Raw genomic sequence first — 23,445 nt, forward strand, 5'->3', positions numbered from 1 at the left:
ACATTATTCTCTTAAAAATTAAAAAATATACATGCATGGTGATCACATATTTTGGTAGCCCTGTTTGTGCTATATAGAGTGAATTTACACCTTTGCCATTAACATGTTTATAAATAACTGAAAAAAGCACAAATATCAGAGCATGTCAGTACACCTCCAGGGCCCAGAAAACCCCTCAGACCCCAGAGGGTTTAGGTACATGGATGAGCTGAACCTTCCATTAAACCTGAGGCTTCTAATCTCCAAGGTGCCTTACAAAGTGAAAGAAAAATGGAGATAACATACTTTTGACATCAGGGAACGAACAGGAGCAAGAGCCACTTTTTCCGATCTTGTCCTCTTCCTGGAAAGGCAGGCCAGGATTCTACAAGACCTAGTCTTTGGTAACCTCCAAGTTGGAGAATTGGATTCTCTGCTAGAAGATTTTTTTTACGGAGAAGAAAAAAACACCCGTAGTTTGGGTGCACCCCCATCCTTCATATTGACTCGTTGCGCCTGGAAAAAAATGAGCGCGTCGCTTCAATTATTTGAAATAACGAACTTGAGCACGCAAAAGTGCGATATGTGTACGGCCCTTGGCGAGCTACCTCCAATCAGGCCACGAGCTACTCTCGCGAGCGACGTGTTGGAGACCGCTTTTATGTCTGAAAATAAATATCCTAGGGAGAAAATGAATGGGATTTCCCTGTTCTGTTGGGGGGCCCCTTGGAGGGCGGGGCCCGTTTCAATTGAAACGGGTGAAACATAGGTAAGGCGGCCTCTGCACGTATCCTCCACTCTCTGCCTGAGTCCAGTGAAGAGCCTGCTAATGCTGGAAGAGCCTGCTAATGCTAGTGAAGAGCCTGCTAATGCTGTGAGTTGCACGTATCCTCCACTCTCTGCCTGAGTTCAGTGAAGAGCCTGCTAATGCTGGAAGGGCCTGCTAATGCTAGTGAAGAGCCTGCTAATGCTGTGAGTTACACGTATCCTCCAGTCTCTGTCTGGGCCCAGTGAAGAACCTGCTAATGCTGGAAGAGCCTGCTAATGCTGGAAGAGCCTGCTAATGCTGGAAGAGCCTGCTAATGCTGGAAGGGCCTGCTATTGCTAGTGAAGAGCCTGCTAATGCTGTGAGTTACACGTATCCTCCACTCTCTGCCTGAGTTCAGTGAAGAGCCTGCTAATGCTGGAAGGGCCTGCTAATGCTAGTGAAGAACCTGCTAATGCTGTGAGTTATACGCATCCTCCACTCTCTGCCTGAGTCCAGTGAAGAGCCTGCTAATGCTGGAAGAGTCTGCTAATGCTGGAAGAGCCTGCTAATGCTGGAAGAGCCTGCTAATGCTGGAAGGGCCTGCTAATGCTAGTGAAGAACCTGCTAATGCTGTGAGTCACACGTATCCTCCACTCTCTGCCTGAGTCCAGTGAAGAGCCTGCTAATGCTGGAAGGGCCTGCTAATGCTAATGCTGTGAGTTATACATATTCTCCACTCTCTGTCTGAGCCCAGTGAAGAGCCTGCTAATGCTAGTGAAGAGCCTGCTAATGCTGTGAGTTACACGTATCCTCCACTCTCTGCCTGAGTCCAGTGAAGAGCCTGCTAATGCTAGTGAAGAGCCTGCTAATGCTGTGAGTTACACATATCCTCCACTCTCTGCCTGAGTCCAGTGAAGAGCCTGCTAATGCTGGAAGAGCCTGCTAATGCTAGTGAAGAGCCTGCTAATGCTGTGAGCTGTACGTATCCTCCACTCTCTGCCTGAGTCCAGTGAAGAGCCTGCTAATGCTGGAAGAGCCTGCTAATGCTAGTGAAGAACCTGCTAATGCTGTGAGTTATACGTAACCTCCACTCTCTGTCTGGGCCCAGTGAAGAACCTGCTAATGCTGAAAGGGCCTGAAGAACCTGCTAATGCTGTGAGTCACACGTATCCTCCACTCTCTGCCTGAGTCCAGTGAAGAGCCTGCTAATGCTGGAAGAGCCTGCTAATGCTGGAAGGGCCTGCTAATGCTAGTGAAGAGCCTGCTAATGCTGTGAGTTGCACGTATCCTCCACTCTCTGCCTGAGTTCAGTGAAGAGCCTGCTAATGCTGGAAAAGCCTGCTAATGCTAGTGAAGAGCCTGCTAATGCTGTGAGTTACACGTATCCTCCACTCTCTGCCTGAGTCCAGTGAAGAGCCTGCTAATGCTGTGAGTTACACGTATCCTCCACTCTCTGCCTGAGTTCAGTGAAGAGCCTGCTAATGCTGGAAGGGCCTGCTAATGCTAGTGAAGAGCCTGCTAATGCTGTGAGTTACACGTATCCTCCACTCTCTGCCTGAGTCCAGTGAAGAGCCTGCTAATGCTGTGAGTTACACGTATCCTCCACTCTCTGCCTGAGTTCAGTGAAGAGCCTGCTAATGCTGGAAGAGCCTGCTAATGCTGGAAGGGCCTGCTATTGCTAGTGAAGAGCCTGCTAATGCTGTGAGTTACACGTATCCTCCACTCTCTGCCTGAGTTCAGTGAAGAGCCTGCTAATGCTGGAAGGGCCTGCTAATGCTAGTGAAGAACCTGCTAATGCTGTGAGTTATACGTATCCTCCACTCTCTGCCTGAGTTCAGTGAAGAGCCTGCTAATGCTGGAAGAGCCTGCTAATGCTGGAAGAGCCTGCTAATGCTGGAAGGGCCTGCTATTGCTAGTGAAGAGCCTGCTAATGCTGTAAGTTACACGTATCCTCCACTCTCTGCCTGAGTCCAGTGAAGAGCCTGCTAATGCTGGAAGAGCCTGCTAATGCTGTGAGTTACACGTATCCTCCACTCTCTGCCTGAGTCCAGTGAAGAGCCTGCTAATGCTGGAAGAGCCTGCTAATGCTGGAAGGGCCTGCTAATGCTAGTGAAGAGCCTGCAAATGCTGTGAGTTGCACGTATCCTCCACTCTCTGCCTGAGTCCAGTGAAGAGCCTGCTAATGCTGTGAGTTACACGTATCCTCCACTCTCTGCCTGAGTCCAGTGAAGAGCCTGCTAATGCTGTGAGTTACACGTATCCTCCACTCTCTGCCTGAGTCCAGTGAAGAGCCTGCTAATGCTGTGAGTTACACGTATCCTCCACTCTCTGCCTGAGTCCAGTGAAGAGCCTGCTAATGCTGGAAGAGCCTGCTAATGCTGGAAGGGCCTGCTATTGCTAGTGAAGAGCCTGCTAATGCTGTGAGTTACACGTATCCTCCACTCTCTGCCTGAGTCCAGTGAAGAGCCTGCTAATGCTGTGAGTTACACGTATCCTCCACTCTCTGCCTGAGTTCAGTGAAGAGCCTGCTAATGCTGGAAGAGCCTGCTAATGCTGGAAGGGCCTGCTATTGCTAGTGAAGAGCCTGCTAATGCTGTGAGTTACACGTATCCTCCACTCTCTGCCTGAGTTCAGTGAAGAGCCTGCTAATGCTGGAAGGGCCTGCTAATGCTAGTGAAGAACCTGCTAATGCTGTGAGTTATACGTATCCTCCACTCTCTGCCTGAGTTCAGTGAAGAGCCTGCTAATGCTGGAAGAGCTTGCTAATGCTGGAAGAGCCTGCTAATGCTGGAAGGGCCTGCTATTGCTAGTGAAGAGCCTGCTAATGCTGTAAGTTACACGTATCCTCCACTCTCTGCCTGAGTCCAGTGAAGAGCCTGCTAATGCTGTGAGTTACACGTATCCTCCACTCTCTGCCTGAGTTCAGTGAAGAGCCTGCTAATGCTGGAAGGGCCTGCTAATGCTAGTGAAGAACCTGCTAATGCTGTGAGTTATACGTATCCTCCACTCTCTGCCTGAGTTCAGTGAAGAGCCTGCTAATGCTGGAAGAGCTTGCTAATGCTGGAAGAGCCTGCTAATGCTGGAAGGGCCTGCTATTGCTAGTGAAGAGCCTGCTAATGCTGTGAGTTGCACGTATCCTCCACTCTCTGCCTGAGTCCAGTGAAGAGCCTGCTAATGCTGGAAGAGCCTGCTAATGCTGTGAGTTACACGTATCCTCCACTCTCTGCCTGAGTCCAGTGAAGAGCCTGCTAATGCTGGAAGAGCCTGCTAATGCTGGAAGGGCCTGCTAATGCTAGTGAAGAGCCTGCAAATGCTGTGAGTTGCACGTATCCTCCACTCTCTGCCTGAGTCCAGTGAAGAGCCTGCTAATGCTGGAAGAGCCTGCTAATGCTAGAAGGGCCTGCTAATGCTAGTGAAGAGCCTGCAAATGCTGTGAGTTGCACGTATCCTCCACTCTCTGCCTGAGTTCAGTGAAGAGCCTGCTAATGCTGGAAGAGCCTGCTAATGCTGGAAGGGCCTGCTAATGCTAGTGAAGAACCTGCTAATGCTGTGAGTCACACGTATCCTCCACTCTCTGCCTGAGTCCAGTGAAGAGCCTGCTAATGCTGGAAGGGCCTGCTTATGCTAATGCTGTGAGTTATACATATTCTCCCCTCTCTGTCTGAGTCCAGTGAAGAGCCTGCTAATGCTGGAAGGGCCTGCTAATGCTAGTGAAGTGCCTGCTAATGCTGTGAGTTACACGTATCCTCCACTCTCTGCCTGAGTCCAGTGAAGAGCCTGCTAATGCTGAAAGAGCCTGCTAATGCTGGAAGAGCCTGCTAATGCTGGAAGGGCCTGCTATTGCTAGTGAAGAGCCTGCTAATGCTGTGAGTTACACGTATCCTCCACTCTCTGCCTGAGTCCAGTGAAGAGCCTGCTAATGCTGGAAGAGCCTGCTAATGCTGGAAGAGCCTGCTAATGCTGGAAGGGCCTGCTATTGCTAGTGAAGAGCCTGCTAATGCTGTGAGTTGCACGTATCCTCCACTCTCTGCCTGAGTTCAGTGAAGAGCCTGCTAATGCTGGAAGGGCCTGCTAATGCTAGTGAAGAACCTGCTAATGCTGTGAGTTATACGTATCCTCCACTCTCTGCCTGAGTTCAGTGAAGAGCCTGCTAATGCTGGAAGAGTCTGCTAATGCTGGAAGAGCCTGCTAATGCTGGAAGGGCCTGCTATTGCTAGTGAAGAGCCTGCTAATGCTGTAAGTTACACGTATCCTCCACTCTCTGCCTGAGTCCAGTGAAGAGCCTGCTAATGCTGTGAGTTACACGTATCCTCCACTCTCTGCCTGAGTTCAGTGAAGAGCCTGCTAATGCTGGAAGGGCCTGCTAATGCTAGTGAAGAACCTGCTAATGCTGTGAGTTATACGTATCCTCCACTCTCTGCCTGAGTTCAGTGAAGAGCCTGCTAATGCTGGAAGAGCTTGCTAATGCTGGAAGAGCCTGCTAATGCTGGAAGGGCCTGCTATTGCTAGTGAAGAGCCTGCTAATGCTGTGAGTTGCACGTATCCTCCACTCTCTGCCTGAGTTCAGTGAAGAGCCTGCTAATGCTGGAAGGGCCTGCTAATGCTGGAAGAGCCTGCTAATGCTGGAAGGGCCTGCTAATGCTGGAAGAGCCTGCTAATGCTGTGAGTCACACGTATCCTCCACTCTCTGCCTGAGTCCAGTGAAGAGCCTGCTAATGCTGAAAGAGCCTGCTAATGCTGGAAGAGCCTGCTAATGCTGTGAGTTATACGTATTCTCCACTCTCTGTCTGAGGCTAGTGAAGAGCTCGCTAATGCTGTGAGTTACACGTATCCTCATGTCCCTTCCATTCTCTGTCTGAGTCCAGTGAAGAATCTGCTCCCCGAAAAAATGAATTCTGAAGAGAAACCGTTTTTATTTATTTAATAAAGAACATTTATTTTTAATTCTGTGTCTGTCTCATTTGTGTCCTTGGTCAGCTCCTCAGGGGCGGCACGCAAGTGAAGGGGTGGGCGGCCCGCTGGCGCTCCACCGGTGCTCCACCCTGACCTGTGACACGTGTGTCCGTTTGAGTGGAGGCGTGCTGCTCGTGCTTCCGTAGGCGAACCGAGTTTGCGGGAAATTCAAGGTCCTTTGAAAGCGAAGTTACAAAAGAAATAATTCAGGCTAAGTTAATTTTCCCTCGTGGGTGGAAATGAACTAAGGAGAACAAAGACAAAAGACTAAAAGAAAAGAAAAGAAAACGGAGATGAGAGCTCCCTAAGGAGCCATAGAACCAGAAATTCTCTCAGACGAAGTGCTCTATAGAAACTTTCCTGAGTCGATCTTTTATGGAGTTTCTTAACTTACGCCTACTTCGCGTACGTGGACCAATCACCTTAGAGTATCTCGAGCGGGAAAAATCTCTTGTCAGGAGAACTTATTTGCCTAGTTTATGATGGTATAAAACTTCGTCATTTCTACCCAGAAAGACTGTACACACAGAACAATACATTTTACTGTAATCTCCTATGTATGAGAGGTTCAGTCAAAACAAGACGGTTAAACAGATACCAAGAATGAAATATAAACTCAGAAATAGAAAGTCAGTGGCGCGTTGTGCATGTTATTCATATGCTATTTTAAGGGCGCATGCTTGGCCATAATCAATGTAGCGTGCAAAACATACACTTTGCTTCTCTAATCTACACAGAAGCAGCAGTTTTCATTTTTGCAAATCATACATTATTACAATAGATAGATAGATAGATAGATAGACACAATTTATTATAAAAGCATACATCTACACTGTAAAAAGAATACTGTGAAATTTACAGCAACTTGCTGGCAGCAATTAGCAAGTAAGTTGCTGTAGTTCATTTCACAGTACGCTTACTGTAAACTTAATCACAGTAACTTTAAAAAATACTGTAAACTTTTTTACAGTAATAATCACAGTACTGTGTTTCATCACCCCACATATTTTACTACTGTAATAGGGATTACTGCATTAATTTTGTGTGCTGTAAAATGAAGACACTGTTTTTGTCACAAAAATGCCATTTATTGACAACTTTTCACAATTTAAATTTCGAAATTCATAAAATAAAAATAGCATAGTAAAAAAACATTTTTTTTTTTTCAATTAGAAGGTATAAAAGACAAATTAAATGATTTAAAAACAGCAGGATTTTGAACAATAGAATTTGGTCCCTGAATGTTGTTTTCTCCCAGAACTTTATTTTTCCTTAAAAAACAGGGCCTGAACTAGTCAACATCATAGGCTGGAGTCTTTTACCCAGCCTGAACTAGTCAACATCATGGGCTGGAGTCTTTTACCCGGCCTGAACTAGTCAACATCATGGGCTGGAGTCTTTTACCCGGCCTGAACTAGTCAACATCATGGGCTGGAGTCTTTTACCCGGCCTGAACTAGTCAACATCATGGGCTGGAGTCTTCTACCCTGCAGTGGAAGAAATTAATTATTAATGGAAAAGTTTATAAGCAAGACAGATGGGTTGATGACAATATATATAAAAGTTTGATTGGATCATTTAATTAAGCCAATCAACATGTAATACAATGTCCACTTCTCTATAAACCAAAACTAGGGTTGCAAATTATCGATTAATTCATTAATCATTAGTTGATAGACCTTATCGATCGATTAACGATTAACTGATAAGCGGCTATTTTCCTGAGAATGTAAATTTCTCACGGTATCAATAGTGTCTTTAACATAAAAAGCAAAATATTGCTTATATACTGAATAAAAATGCATGTTATATTGCTCAACTGATGTTTTATTGTAACAGTTGGGATACGGTACAGATAATGGCATTTATGTAGTTTAACAAAATAAATTATGCACAGAAAATTAAAATACATAAAAAAAATTATTGTAAAAAAAAATGGCATCACAATAAGTGTATTGTGATTGTCACTAACATTTTAGTAACTAAACTGAATTTTATTAGGTTTAGTGACAACATGTTACAATGTTTACATGGTACAATATCTGGTAAGCTACGATTTTTTATTATTTCAATTCAATTATTGTGATTTTATTTAATATTGACTCATTTGGATAAATATTAGGTAGGCTACACACAAGATAGGCCTTAATTTTTCTCAAGAAAAAAAACCCAACTCACCTAATGCTGTAAACATACAGAAAGCCCTATCAGCTGGTAGTAGGCTATTATTTAAAGGTATAGCAGAGGATCTTTCCGAATTTTAGATAAGACCCGCCCTCTCCACTTTTTGAAAAGTTTGATTGATTCACCAGAATGATTGACAATTAGGAGGACCAATAGTATAGGTCACCCACCCGGAAGTAAAAAATCCTCCGCTATACCTATAAGGTTAAAAATAATTAAATATAATGCGTTTTTTTTTTATAATAACAACTTTATTTAATGATATAAGTAAAAATATAATAAATATGTAATATAGAACACATATTTAGCTAAAGTTTTTGACAAGATGTATATGTTTTCGTAAAAGCCTTGAATTATTGTGATAGCTACTCCATGCTTTTTCTATTTTAGATACACAGCACAACACGCAGCCCCTGGTAAAAAGCGCTGATAACCCAATTTCTAAATTACAATTTTTTAAATGTTCCTTTACCTGGGGTTAAAAGTGGGATTTAGAATGACAATAACTCAGAGTATTCAAGTTAACAATTAACAGTCTCACCTGGTATTAGTTGTTCTTCCAGTCATACTCAATGAAGTCCCTGATGAACGATGCCACGTGTGGATTGAGGGACTCGTTTTTTCTTTGGACCACCTTCCCAGTTCTTCTGCTAATCTGGACCTTCGAATTGCACTTGCTGTGCTCCGGATTTATCCTGATGAAGAATCTGTAAATAAAAACATCATGCATTACTCTATCCAAGAAAAAAAAAAAAACCTGTCATAAGAATGTGAACGGCCTCTGGCGAGCTACCTCAAATCAGGCCATGAGCTATTGGTAGCACGCAAGCGACGTGTTGGAGACCCCTGCTCTAGAGCTCCGCTTTGTAGGCTACAACTCGATACTTTTTTGCTACTTTGTAATAACTTTCTGCGGCCAGCATTTCTGGAAATGAACGAGGGTAAAACCTTTTTAAGACCTGACTAAATTAAATTTAAGACTGCGGATGACAATCTGGCCGGTTTTTAAGTGGTTTTAAGGACTTAAATTTAAAGTTCAGAATTTTTTACTTTTTAAGACCCCGCGGGGAACCCTGATAGAGGGACTTGCTGCAGCATTGGAGTGTACTACAGATTACAGTGAGCACATTTATAGAAGTGTGAAGAGTAGAGATGGGAACTTTGAGTAATTTAGAAGTCAAGTACTCTAAAAACCAAGTACTTTAGTATTAAAGTTAAGAAAAGAAAATGTGATGTCCATGAAATTTTGACTGTAGACTAGCTGTGCTTACTTTTCTACCATTTGCATGGTGAGTTAAAATAAAAGTTTGATGTTTAACAATTACACAACAGTCCATATAAACCAAATAAACACTTTGAGAAGTATTTTACTAGTCGGGTAGGTGGTTAAAGAATGAGTACTCAAATATTTGTTCCCATTCCTAATCAAAAATATATCAACAACAAATAAGTGCTTACCTCTGGATAAATTCTAATGTAGTGGCTGCCTCCTCAGGATATTCCATGTTAAATACATAGTATGATGCAAAAAGGACAGCAAGAGCAGAAGTGAATTCGGAACAGTCACTCAGTTGGAGGACAACTCTGCCCTCGATGGAAAGCATCCACTTTTTTGCCCCCAGAATGGACTCTCCTGAAAAAATTAAGTTGACATTGCACATCATTCAATCTGATATGGTTTACTGTTTGGCAAAAAAACTTTGCTACACAGATCACTTTCATAACATCCTCTAATGAACAGCCAGGTAGTGTGCCTGCACATGTATGCACAGTGTAGAATTTGTAGACTATCTCGTATAGTGTGCCATAGTGGGCGACAACCTACGTCACGTCTGCGATGCTTCACGACATCACGACAGAAAGACTAGAATGTTTTATTTTTTAACGGTCCTCCACAATGGGTTGAGTATGTGCGCGAGTGAGTGAGTGAGAGTGCGAGCAACAGTGAGTGTGTGTGTGTGTGTGTGTGTGTGTGTGCGCGAGTGAGTGAGAGTGCGAGCAACAGTGAGTGTGTGTGCGCGAGTGAGTGAGAGTGCCAGCAACAGTGTGTGTGTGTGTGTGTGTGTGTGTGCGCGAGTGAGTGAGAGTGCGAGCAACAGTGAGTGTGTGTGCGCGCCAGTGAGCGAGTGTGTGTGAGCGTGAGTGAGCGAGGGACAGTGAGTGTGTGTGTGCGCGAGTGTGTGCGTGCAATTGAGTAAGTGAGCGAGGGACAGTGAGTGTGTGTGTGCGAGTGTGTGTGTGCGAGTGTGTGTGTGTGCGAGTGAGTGAGAGTGCGAGCAACAGTGAGTGTGTGTGCGCGCCAGTGAGCGAGTGTGTGTGAGCGTGAGTGAGCGAGGGACAGTGAGTGTGTGTGAGCGAGGGACAGTGAGTGTGCGGGAGTGTGTGTGTGTGCAAGTGAGTAAGTGAGCGAGGAACAGTGAGTGTGTGTATGCGAGTGTTTGCGTGCTCGAGTGAGTGTGTGTGTGTGTGTGTGTGTGTGTGTGTGTGTGTGCGAGTGAGTGAGAGTGCGAGCAACAGTGAGTGTGAGTGTGTGTGCGCGTCAGTGAGCGAGTGTGTGTGAGCGTGAGTGAGCGAGGGACAGTGAGTGTGTGTGCGCGAGTGTGTGTGTGTGCAAGTGAGTAAGTGAGCGAGGGACAGTGAGTGTGTGTGTGCGAGTGTGTGCATGCTCGAGTGAGTGTGTGTGTGTGTGTGTGTGCGAGTGAGTGAGAGTGCGAGCAACAGTGAGTGTGTGTGCGCGTCAGTGAGCGAGTGTGTGTGAGCGTGAGTGAGCGAGGGACAGTGAGTGTGTGTGAGCGAGGGACAGTGAGTGTGCGGGAGTGTGTGTGTGTGCAAGTGAGTAAGTGAGCGAGGAACAGTGAGTGTGTGTGTGCGAGTGTGTGCGTGCTCGAGTGAGTGAGTGTGTGTGTGTGTGCGCAAGTGAGTGAGCGCTAGTGAGTGAGCGAGGGACAGTGTGTGTGTGTGCGCGCCAGTGAGCGAGTGTGTGTGAGCGTGAGTGAGCGAGGGACAGTGAGTGTGTGCTCGAGTGTGTGTGTGTGCAAGTGAGTAAGTGAGCGAGGGACAGTGAGTGTGTGTGTGCGAGTGTGTGCGTGCTCGAGTGAGTGAGTGTGTGTGTGTGTGCGCAAGTGAGTGAGCGCTAGTGAGTGAGCGAGGGACAGTGTGTGTGTGTGCGCGCCAGTGAGCGAGTGTGTGTGAGCGTGAGTGAGCGAGGGACAGTGAGTGTGTGCTCGAGTGTGTGTGTGTGCAAGTGAGTAAGTGAGCGAGGGACAGTGAGTGTGTGTGTGCGAGTGTGTGCATGCTCGAGTGAGTGTGTGTGTGTGTGTGTGTGTGTGTGTGCGAGAGTGAGCACAAGTAAGTGAGTGAGTGTATGTGTGTGCACGAATGAGTGAGCGCTAGTGAGTGAGCGAGGGACAGTGTGTGTGTGTGTGCGTGCGTGCGCGCGCGAGTGAGTGAGTGCGAGCAACAGTGAGTGTGTGTGCGCGCCAGTGAGCGAGTGTGTGTGAGCGTGAGTGAGCGAGGGACAGTGAGTGTGTGTGTGTGCAAGTGAGTAAGTGAGCGAGGGACAGTGAGTGTGTGTGTGTGCGCGAGTGTGTGCGTGCTCGAGTGAGTGTGTGTGTGCGCGAGTGAGTGTGTGTGCGCGAGTGAGTGAGCGCAAGTAAGTGAGTGAGTGTATGTGTGTGCACGAGTGAGTGAGCGCTAGTGAGTGAGCGAGGGACAGTGTGTGTGTGTGCGCGCGAGTGAGTGAGAGTGCGAGCAACAGTGAGTGTGTGTGCGCGCCAGTGAGCGAGGGACAGTGAGTGTGTGTGAGCGAGGGACAGTGAGTGTGCGGGAGTGTGTGTGTGTGTGCAAGTGAGTAAGTGAGCGAGGAACAGTGAGTGTGTGTGTGCAAGTGTGTGCGTGCTCGAGTGAGTGAGTGTGTGTGCGCGCGCGCGAGTGAGTGAGCGCAAGTAAGTGAGTGAGTGTATGTGTGTGTGCACGAGTGAGTGAGCGCTAGTGAGTGAGCGAGGGACAGTGTGTGTGTGCGCGCGAGTGAGTGAGAGTGCGAGCAACAGTGAGTGTGTGTGAGCGTGAGTGAGCGAGGGACAGTGAGTGTGTGTGAGCGTGAGTGAGCGAGGGACAGTGAGTGTGTGTGCGCGAGTGTGTGTGTGCAAGTGAGTAAGTGAGTGAGGGACAGTGAGTGTGTGTGTGCGAGTGTGTGAGAGTGCGAGCAACAGTGAGTGTGTGTGTGTGAGTGAGTGCAAGTAAGTGAGCGAGGGACAGTGAGTGTGTGCGTGCTCGAGTGTGTCCGTGCTCGAGTGAGTGTGTGTGCGCGAGTGAGTGAGCGGAAGTAAGTGAGTGAGAGTGCGAGCAACAGTGAGTGTGTGTGCGCGCCAGTGAGCGAGTGTGTGTGAGCGTGAGTGAGCGAGGGACAGTGAGTGTGTGTGCGCTAGTGTGTGTGTGCAAGTGAGTAAGTGAGCGAGGGACAGTGAGTGTGTGTGTGTGTGTGAGTGAGTGCAAGTAAGTGAGCGAGGGACAGTGAGTGTGTGTGTGCGTGCTCGAGTGTGTCCGTGCTCGAGTGAGTGTGTGTGCACGAGTGAGTGAGCACTAGTGAGTGAGCGAGGGACAGTGAGTGCGTGTGTGTGCGCGAGTGAGTGAGAGTGCGAGCAACAGTGAGTGTGTGTGCGCGCCAGTGAGCGAGTGTGTGTGCGCGCCAGTGAGCGAGTGTGTGTGCGCGAGTGTGTGTGTGTGTGTGCGAGAGTGAGCACAAGTAAGTGAGTGAGTGTATGTGTGTGTGCGCACGAATGAGTGAGCGCTAGTGAGTGAGCGAGGGACAGTGTGTGTGTGTGTGTGTGTGTGTGTGTGTGTGTGTGTGTGTACGCGCGCGAGTGAGAGTGCGAGTGTGCGCGCGCGAGTGAGAGTGCGAGTGTGCGCGCAAGTGAGCGAGTGTGTGTGAGCGAGGGACAGTGAGTTTGTGTGCGCGAGTGTGTGTGTGCAAGTGAGTAAGTGAGCGAGGGACAGTGAGTGTGTGTGTGTGCGCGAGTGTGTGCGTGCTCGAGTGAGTGTGTGTGTGCGCGAGTGAGTGAGTGTGTGCGTGCTCGAGTGAGTGAGTGTGTGTGTGTGTGTGTGCGCGAGTGAGTGAGCGCAAGTAAGTGAGTGAGTGTATGTGTGTGCACGAGTGAGTGAGTGTGTGCGTGCTCGAATGAGTGAGTGTGTGTGTGTGTGTGTGCGCGAGTGAGTGAGCGCAAGTAAGTGAGTGAGTGTATGTGTGTGCACGAGTGAGTGAGTGTGTGCGTGCTCGAGTGAGTGAGTGTGTGTGTGTGTGTGTGTGTGCGCGAGTGAGTGAGCGCAAGTAAGTGAGTGAGTGTATGTGTGTGCACGAGTGAGTGAGTGCGTGCTCGAGTGAGTGAGTGTGTGTGTGTGTGTGCGCGAGTGAGTGAGCGCAAGTAAGTGAGTGAGTGTATGTGTGTGCACGAGTGAGTGAGTGTGTGCGTGCTCGAGTGAGTGAGTGTGTGTGTGTGTGTGTGCGCGAGTGAGTGAGCGCAAGTAAGTGAGTGAGTGTATGTGTGTGCACGAGTGAGTGAGCGCTAGTGAGTGAGCGAGGGACAGTGAGTGTGTGTGTGTGTGTGTGTGTGTGTGTGTGTGTGGGATCTTACCGAGCATGATGAGCCTTGGAGTGCTTGGCAGGGAAATCTGGGCCTCAATGTCTGCTTGGGTGGAAGTTTCCTGTAACACAAAATAAACAGAAAAAACACTTTTAGAAATCACAAGTACAATATTCATAAGAGAAAGTGTGTGGCAATACTGTACAAAAAATACTTGCATCAGCCAAGAGGAAAACAGCTTCTTCCTTTTCTTTGAAGTAAGCAATCATGACTACAATTGCAGAAAGTCCAGGATCCATGTCTTCCATCTGTCTCTCGATGCCATGAAGGACTGCCTTCACTTCCTTGTTCCATTTCAAAAGTTGACTATTGAAATATTGTAGCACTCTTTTCCCTTTGCCAGCAAGTGATTCTCGTAGTCTTGATTCCAGCTCAATTCCTGTCAATGTGCAGAAGTGCTGTAGTAAAAACTTCTGGATGAAGAGAAATGGCCACTCATTCTGTAAATCTGACAGGGTTGGTGAAGGAGTTGCATTAATGTCACGACGCTGTTGCTCATACAGTAATGTCATGAGATCATTGACTCGCTTCTGGTCTGCACCTCTTTGTCCCTCCTTGGAATAAATAGTCATTAACTCTATTTTCTTCTCATAGAGAGACTCTCTATTTTCACCTTCAGGCAGCTGTGATGGCTGCCATTTGACACAGCCGTAGCTATCAGTTTTGGCACACTTTCTTGATGGTCCAGGCAGGTCTTCATCCACGGCAGGGACCATTCGTTTTGGTTTTCGAAGTCGTGTTAGGGTATTGTCTCTGTTTAAAAAATCGATCCTTATCCTCAGTTGTTTGCTTAAAGTGTAATATCCATTGCCAAGCTGTTCTCCCTCTTCTGTTCGGTCTTCAAAAGACTCAGGATATTTATCCACAATGCTCTTAGCCAGTTCAGCACACTGCCTGAATGGGGGGTTCAAGCAAACCTGTCTTATTGCTTCTGCAATGACTCTCACCATATGCCGTCTATCTGCAGCTTTTGGTCGTTTCCTCTGTGCAAGACACCTTCTCAAGCTTTCATGTGTTTTCTCCCACGGCACAGAAAATGTTGAAACCCAAGTGCTATTCTGCACAGAAACATGGCTTGAAGGTTCCAATACAAGCTCTGAATTGGGTGAGGTTTCAGGATAAGGTACAGGTGTTAAAGTCAAAAAATAGTCAGGTTCAGCAGAAGTTTCCATGGTACAGTCATGTTGCTGCGTGTTGTGCTGTGTATCTAAAATAGAAAAAGTATGGAGTAGCTATCACAATAATTCAAGGCTTTTACGAAAACATATACATCTTGTCAAAAACTTTTTACATAGCTGTATCTAATAAATGTGTATAGTCAATATTGTATGACTGCTGGTTTTGGAATTCATATGCATTGTATTTTTTAAACGGATTTCATTATTTAACTGAAATTATTAAAGTAATAACAAATCACTTAATGTGTTTAATTTAGGCTTTTATTCACATAAAAACATTGATCACCAAACATGGAGCATGAAGGTTTGTTCTCATGCATCAAGCAAGTACAGTTGAGCTTATGTTTACAAATTTTGAGTGCTGTATGTTCATTAGTTAACGTTTATAGGTGAATAAAATTCTAAATTAAATCCGTTAACTATAAAGCCAGTGTGTCTCCTCAGAATACTTAAATTGAACTACCCCATATATCTGGATTTATTTTAAGTTTTGAAGCATGAAGCTTTATAAGTTTTGGGTAAGCAGAATTTCAATGAAGGAACAGAAAATTTTAAATATCTTCATTTTGTGTTCTAAATATGAACAAACTACTTATGGGTTTGGAACGACATGAGTGAGTAATTGATGACAATTTAAATTTTTTGGTGAAATATAATTTTAATACCACAATTTACCTCTTCTTTTGAAGGCATGCAGTAGTTTCCTGCAGTCCACTGGTGTCAGGAGGTGTTTCAAATCATCTTCTTTTATGAATTCCATGTCATCAGCTGTCCTAACCCCAATGCTTGACAAATGTTGTAGAATCTTTTCCAGTGACTCATTTTCCAGATAGGAGAGGACACTTTTAATGCTGGCTTCCATTATACTTCACCTGAAAAAACAGAATGATGAAGCACAAAAACATCAAGGTGATCAAAGTTGTAAACTGGAAGTGGGTAATAATCAGCAAGGGTGTCCACACTAACGCAAACATAATGTTTCTGTGTGTCATGCTGCAAGATGTGAACACCAAGATCCAAGGCTGGCACTGATTGAGACTTTTCACAAACAAAATGAACCTTCTCCTCACTGACCAGAAGAACAACAATCCTACCAAGCTCATGACCCCTGTCATTAACATTGAGAAGTACAGCCATTCCTTTCCTGTAGGTAGTTCCCTTGTATGTGGCAGAAACTGTTTCTACTGTGTTTTGTTTCTTAATACCACTTAGTCTTACAGCTTCTTGAATGGCAACATTGTACATTTGATCATCAAATTCATTGGCTTGGCCTACTTGAAGAATGCCTGGAAAAAAGCTCCCTGAGTGTAAATAGGCCTGTAGTAATTGGTGCCTTTCTGCCAAAGTGCTACATAGGTTTTTGAAATTATGGAGCTTCCGTGCACACTGCTTAAAATATGTGTGCTTGCTTTCGAAGCGGAGTGTCCAGAGGCGAATAAGAGGGCCAAATTTAATTATAAGGTCTGGATAGTGAAGGAGGAAGTGGTGTTTTGGCTTTAATGGTCTGTCTGAAAAAATAGCTGCTCTAGACTCCAAATATTCCTCAACAAGTAGCTTCAGATAGGCTACTTGATTGGTATGGATTTTGGGAGCACAGACAAGTTCTACTATCTCCCTCAGCTTGAGGCACAACTGCCAAACTTGATCTTCAAGTGGATTCTTGATACGTTTACCAACAAGGATAGGGAGAAGACGCAACAAGCACCAGTTCTGTGCTGCACTTCCTCCCAATTTCTCTCCATCAGCTCTAATCACACAAGGTCGGTTATTAGCATCACTACCTTTGAACTTAAGTTGAGAGAACATCCTATTCAACTGCACAAATGTGAAGTGCTTCCCAATGGCCACAAGATGTTTAAGATACAGTTGAAGATCCACAGATACAATCCCTTCGAAAAGATCATGACCAAGACATGGAGGAAGTCCTGGTTGGCATACATGGAAATGCTGTAAAGAATTGAAAACTGAGTCTTTTTTTACTCCATCTACACAGTTTTCAGATCCCATAGACAACTTCGCCACACTGCTCCTGTAGTTTTCTACTGTCCTTGCTGGGCCTAGCTTAGTAGGTTCGTTTACAAATCTGTCTCTGGCTATAAGGCAGTATCTACAGAAGTTTTTGCTCTTGCTGAAATTCTCAGTAAAACCTCCAAGTGAATGCGACCCCAGGTTGTCACCTGCAATTGCAATTACTACCCCCTTCACAGTCTGGCCTGTTTCCAAAGTAATACCAGATTGCTCAATGTCTTTTAAGTCTTTCACAAGGGAGGAGAAAACTTTCTCTTGTCCAAAAAACTGATAATCAGACTCCCTGCACAGCATGACTAATTGCATTGGGTCAATGGATGACCTGTTATGTGGCAATATCTCACTCAGTGTCATATACACAGCTAGGAGCTTGTGTTTCTTTTTGCCAGATCCAAGAGGATTCACTACTTCAAATGCATCTTGATACAAGATAACAGAAACTGAAGAAGGAAACTCTTGTAAAAGGCTATTTTCTTTGAAAGTCTTACCATCTCTCACATCCTCAAGCACATTTGGATCTTCTGGCAAGTGCATTTTTGACACATTATATTGCTCTCTCACTGATGGCAGGTTCAACAGGGCTTTTAGAGTGTCTTTCACTGGGACATACTGGCAAAATCGTTCTTTACCAGAAGCATCAAAACCAAGATGAACCTGTATGGGCTCAATATAATGGAAATTGTTCTTAAAATATGTCTTCCTGGTTGCATCTGATCTGAACATGCCCTCATTATACATCTTTAATAAGTTATCTTTTGACAGACCATCTATGATATTAAAAATCCTTTCATCGGGAATGTCAAGGTTTGACAGTTCTTCACGAAGTCGAACAAACATCTGTGACATTGCATTTGTGCATAGTTCTTGAAACTCTTCTATCAGAGTGGATATTGTGGAAGCAGGTAAAAGCATCTTTGCTTGCATTCTCAAGTAAAAAAGGGCCAAATTGGTAAGAAAAACATTCCTGTCTCTCTCAACATCTCCTGAATAATTACCAACCTCAGGAAATTCTATAGTCTCAGTCATGTCATCATTTCCCATCTCAACAGCATCATCATGCATAGCTGCATCATCACTGTTTACACCTCCATCTCTACATGCTACCAAATCCTTTGCATGTTTCCTGCTTAAATGTGAGGTGAATGAGGATCTGACACTGAAGAGCTTCTGACAAGTGCTGATAGGGCAAACAATCTTTTCCCCATCCCTAATATGCATATTTAAATGCTCACAGAGACTTGAAAGATGTGAAGATTTGAAAGTGCATTCCTCAACCTGACAATTCAAATTCACACACTTCTGAGATCTAGCTGGTTTATGTTTTGAGTGATTTCGGTACATGTGTGTCTGTAACGCACAAAATGTCTTGAAATTACAAGGACATTTCGAAATCCCACATGGATACCTGAAGTTTGCACGGTTTCTGTGCACTTTAACATGTTTGACATATCTAGGGATTGTGTCCGAAGAGAAACAACATTGTTTGCATTTGAAAAACATTGTATGCATGCTAGTTCATGTCACTTATGTACCTGGAACGATTGCTGAGGCCTTGTCTTTGCTGCAACCTGAAAGAAAAGAACCAAATGGTAAATAAAAGAAAGAGTAAGATCTCGAAAAATCTTAATACAGTGCGAGTATATTATTATGCTTTCACGAGTCATTAATAAAACTCTCGAATGAATAAAACTTTCGAATCAGCCGTCCCGCTTAAATGTCTGATTCTTTAGGCGCCAAGTTTAGCAAGCAAAAAAAAAAAAAAAAACCGAGTGATTTTTCAAACGGCTTCCGCGCCAACACATACATTAATACACAATTTCAAATAAATTTTTATTCAACAAAGCTAACGTTACTCCTTAACAAACTTGAAGACGTTATAAATGTAATGTTGCCAGATAAGAACAATATTAATACATAGCCTACAGTATTCTCCCACAAATCGAGAATGGCACTTCAAATTAGGCTACCAACAATGTAAGTTAGGCTAACTTTACCCTCTGCAAGCGATGAAGTTGATGAAGGTTGGGGGAGGAAATAATTTTAAAGTTATCCTTTAAAATGTCGTGTTTTAATTAAAAGTTTTGTGGCTGCGTTTTCTTTTGACTCGGCCCGCTTAAATGTCTGATTCCTCTGGCGGCAACGTTAGCAGCAGGCAAAAAAAAAAAAAAAAAAACCGAGTGAGATTATTCAAACGGCTAACGTTACCGCACCAACATATACATACATAATTACAAATTCATTTTATTCAACAATGCTAAACGTACTCTTTAATCAAACTGAAGACGTTATAAATGTAATGTTGCCAGATAAGAACAATATTAATACATACAGTATTCTCCCACAAGTCGAGAATGGCACTTCAAATTAGGCTACCAACAGTGTAAGTTAGGCTAACTTTACCCTCTGCAAGCGATGAAGTTGGTGAAGGTTGGGGGAGGAAATAACTTTAAAGTTATCCTTTAAAATGTCGTATTTTAATTAAGTTTTGTGGCTGCGTTTTCTTTTGACTCGGCCCGCTTAAATGTCTGATTCCTCTGGCGGCAACGTTAGCAGCAGGCAAAAAAAAAAAAAAACCGAGTGAGATTATTCAAATAGCTAACGTTACCGCACCAACACATACATAATTACAAATTAATTTTATTCAACAATGCTAAACGTACTCTTTAATCAAACTGAAGACGTTATAAATGTAATGTTGCAGATAAGACAAATCTTTTGTAGCAGCTAACGTAATATGCTCACACATGTCGGGAATGGCGCTTCAAATTAGGCTATCAACAATCTCTTTTCTGCAATGCGATGAGGTTCAGAAAAATCATAATCCTATGAAAAATGTGTTAAGTCTTACCTCTAGCTGCGTTTTCTGTCGGGAGTCGGCTGGCTTCAGTGCTTCACGCGCACGCAGTGTCGTCGACTCGTCGGCGGTGACAGTTGACTTCAGCAAGCAAGAGAAAAATTATCCAAGTGTACGGGATCATATTTCCGGCTAGCGCACCAACAGATAACGTTACATCACAACAGATTAATTCCAATTTAATTTTTATTCATGATGACGTTATCGAATGTTGCCAGATTAGAAAATCTATCGAAATTATGCGCAAATATATAGGCCTATAGATTTTTTTTTTTGGTAATAAAATGCACACAAGACACGAGTTTACTAGGAAGTGGGCCGCTCGGTACTTCTCTCTCTCTCGGTGCACTCTTAAAGTTAAACAAATAGGTAACTTAACAAGAGTAAACTGTGGAAATAAATCATCAAAGTTACCTTTCTGAAGTTAAAATTCCGATAAAAATGTGTAATCTCGTAGCTTTTCAGCTTTCCATGGCTGAAAAAAAAAAAAATCCTCTAGAAATTGCTGTATTGTGATTCACAGAAAAAATATGTTTACTGTAGAATTTACCCGCCATTGAAAATTGACCATGATGCTTTGCAGATCTACAGTAACATGCTGTATACAGATTCTACAGTAAGCTTTTGCTGATTTTACAGTAATAATGCTGTGAAAACTACAGAAATTTGTTACAGTGTAGCTTACACACTTACCCACATTATTATACGCCTGTTTAACCGAAGCTAATTTTGGTGTGTTTCTCCATCCCCAATGTCACTTCTCTCTCTTTTACGGCCGTGACGAGAGCGTTGCTCTCCTCGGCTGTGAACCGCTCCTGGCATCCACGCTCCACGCATCTGGCGTGACACTCACGCTTTCAGCGTCAATCTCACGCTCTCACGCACACGCAAGAAATGTCACGCCAAAATCCATGTTTCTCCCCTCTCAATCTCAATCCGTCAATTTTCTGTTGATGACTAGACCACAGCGTATTAATGACAGGAGAGGAGTTTAAGGCCCACATCTGTAACATCTGCCTGCAACGTTCTCACTGCAGTATTCTCTGATCGTTGATTCGCTGAAAACCTTGTACCTGATAAGTCAGTTGCGTGTGAGAAGTTCAGAGAGAGTTCAGAGAATAGGTTTGGAGTCGGAGCCACTGATGCGCGTTTGAAAGTTTGGATGACAATCAAGGTAAGCAGATAACAAAATGTGTGCCTTTCACTCACGGGCGCTTTTCGAAATCCTGTTCGTCTCCCCCCCCCCCACTTTCAAATTAGTTTGTTATGATTTTTTTTAACCGCACGCCGTCATCGCCACAGAGGAGCAGGACCAGCAGGACACGGAGCGCCTGCCTGCGTCATTGCGCACAGCCGCGTCCAGGAACGTCGCTTGCACACACTAAAAATACCTCACTGAAAGTTATAATGAACAGCGCGCCAGAATCCGTTTTGCTGGGTTGTTCTCCTTGGCGCTTGAACGAACAATAACACACACTGACACACCAAAATGTCAGTTTGTCGAGTATCCTCACAACAATAAGCAGTCTTAAATTAGTTACATAAAGTCTTAAATGAACAAGAGTAAATGAGAAAATGAGATGCGTGAGAGCCTGTCAACAGCAGCAGATTTTAAAGTGACAGCAGCCAGTAAAGTTAACCAAAGAACAAATGGAACAGAGAAAATCACTAACTGCTCTTGACTAAAGAACGCTTGCAGCTTTAATAAGGATTAATCTAATTTAATTAATAATTTATGCAGTGCGGACTGTTTGATAACCTAATTCAATTTCTGTATATTTCATACCTGTTAAACAGGAAGGGCACATGTAAATATTACATTTATTTTTGGGTTTTATGTGAGGAAATTTTTAAGTTCACTTATATTAAAAGTTGTTATAATTTTCAAAAGTCAAAAATCATTTTCATGGAGACATCAGTAGCTACAGTGATACTAGCCTTCATTAATAAAAAAAAATGCCATTAAACAATTATTTAAAATATACTGTCTTTATGTTGTTTCTATATTACAGTGGAAATTGAGTCTCACATTATTTACATTTTATTTGCACACAAAACATTAATGGTGAACATTTTTGACTTTATAAAATGATTCTCTCAAGTCTTGGCAATTGGCCCCTATTAAACGATAAATAAAGTAAGACATATTTTTCTTATACATAGTTTAGTAGCCAACTATATTCTTTTTGGCAGAATTTATCATTATAATCAACTTAATTATTTTCTGGATTCTGTATCACCATAGTCCCTAAAGGTATGTAAATGCAGCAAATGTGATTAAAATTGTGAAAAACATTTTTGCTTTTTTTAAAGTGCAAAAACGTCTCGGGTTACTGGATGTAACCCTGGTTCCCCGAGAGAGGGGAACGAGACGCTGCGTCTAATATAAACGCTACGGGGAATGCCTTCGGCATGCGTTATCTGAAGTCACTATACAACTATTCCAATCTGGATTGGTGTGCGTCATCGTGCGTCATGACGTTGCATGTGACGGTGACCCGGACGCTATATAAGGGTCACAGGAACAAGGAAATGACAGCTTCGAAAAAAAGGTTCAAAGCAGCTGTTCTCAGGGCGCCCCGAAGGTGGGGAGAGGGGACGCAGCGTCTCGTTCCCCTCTCTCGGGGAACCAGGGTTACATCCAGTAACCCGAGACGTTCCCCTTCGTTACGGGGAACTCCCGCTGCGTCTAATATAAACGCTACGGGGAACGAGTACCAGCTAGCCCCCACCGAGAACAGGCGCCCCTGGTGTGAAACATCTGGCACACTCAAGAGCACTAAAGCAAGGGAGAGTGAAAGATCCAACTGTTCTAAGAATTTTATTCTTTCTTGTTTGGTGTACAAAGGGAAGGTTGCATCAACAACCTCGATATTAAGGTCCAAGTATATAGGCCTGATTAATGACAGGCAGAACACTTAACTCCTAACACCTTTTTAGTGGATCATCTCTGGAAGCCTAAGAGGCTCTCTTGCTTACACCGCACATGCAACGAAGGATGAAGAGCCTGAGGAATTTTTAGAATAGCCTCCGGTACCTTGGTTACCGGGGAGAAATATCTCAAAGAAAGCTAACAAACTCCCATTTAATACCCTATATAGATATACTCTGCGGAGCCGAATAAAGGCTCTAAGCAATTTAATATGATAGCCTGCAGAGACAGGGTTCATCCAGATTTTGACGCAGCATACAGAGGCAGAAAGCACTCTGAAGGTGAGGATCATTGCTAAGGACAGGGGAGAATTTATAGAACCCACTATACTAAGAATTTTATTCTTGTCTTTTTTGGTGTAAGAAAAAGGCTGAGTTAACAGCCTCAGAAGTGAGGTCCAATATATACATATGCCTAAAAAGGCAGGACACTGACTCCAAGGCACCATTAGTGGATAACCCTAAAAGCCTAGAAGGCTCTCCTGTCACACTTATAGCAACGAAGGATGAAGAGCCAGAGGAAATCATAAGATAGCCTCCGGTACCCTTATTGGTGACCGGGGAAATTTCCTACTAGAAAGCTAACAGATTTCCAAAATATGTAGATTTTCTTTTAATCTAACATATATACACGTATCCCGCAGAACCGACAGGGGCTTTTCTTTCCACAGACCTGTCAGCCTGCAAGGATAACAGGATTCATCCTAGAAGGCTACAGGGAAATATGGAGGTCATGGGACGACCCGGGTGGACCACCCTGAGAGCATACGGAGGCCGTAGGCGCCATAGCGGCTCTGAGCGTGGACGAGAGGTCCCGATTAGAGTATAGAAGAATCCCAGTACTGAAGCCATAGGGCAGTAAAAGGCTGGGTCCAGCTAACTCAATTAAAACTTCCTGAGCCGGGGAGTTCTGGAGGTAGCTGATCTGATGACCTCGGCCACCAGATCACC

General features: G+C 44.3%; 1 long non-coding RNA gene across 2 annotated transcripts; it reads right to left on the minus strand.

Annotated features, from left to right (window-relative positions):
- Positions 1-6,894: 6,894 nt before the first annotated feature.
- Positions 6,895-19,801, minus strand: LOC307164007. Of its 2 annotated transcripts, XR_013822188.1 has the most exons (5): positions 19,558-19,801; positions 18,242-18,277; positions 13,495-13,564; positions 8,406-8,571; positions 6,895-7,167 (listed from the first exon to the last, which is right to left on the minus strand). It is a non-coding gene; the product is annotated as an uncharacterized lncRNA (long non-coding RNA). The 2 variants fall into 2 exon arrangements; XR_013822187.1 differs by lacking the exon at positions 13,495-13,564.
- Positions 19,802-23,445: the final 3,644 nt, after the last annotated feature.

This window comes from Squalius cephalus, assembly GCF_949319135.1.
Source record: "Squalius cephalus genome assembly, chromosome: 1".
Classification (NCBI taxonomy): Eukaryota; Metazoa; Chordata; class Actinopteri; order Cypriniformes; family Leuciscidae; genus Squalius; species Squalius cephalus.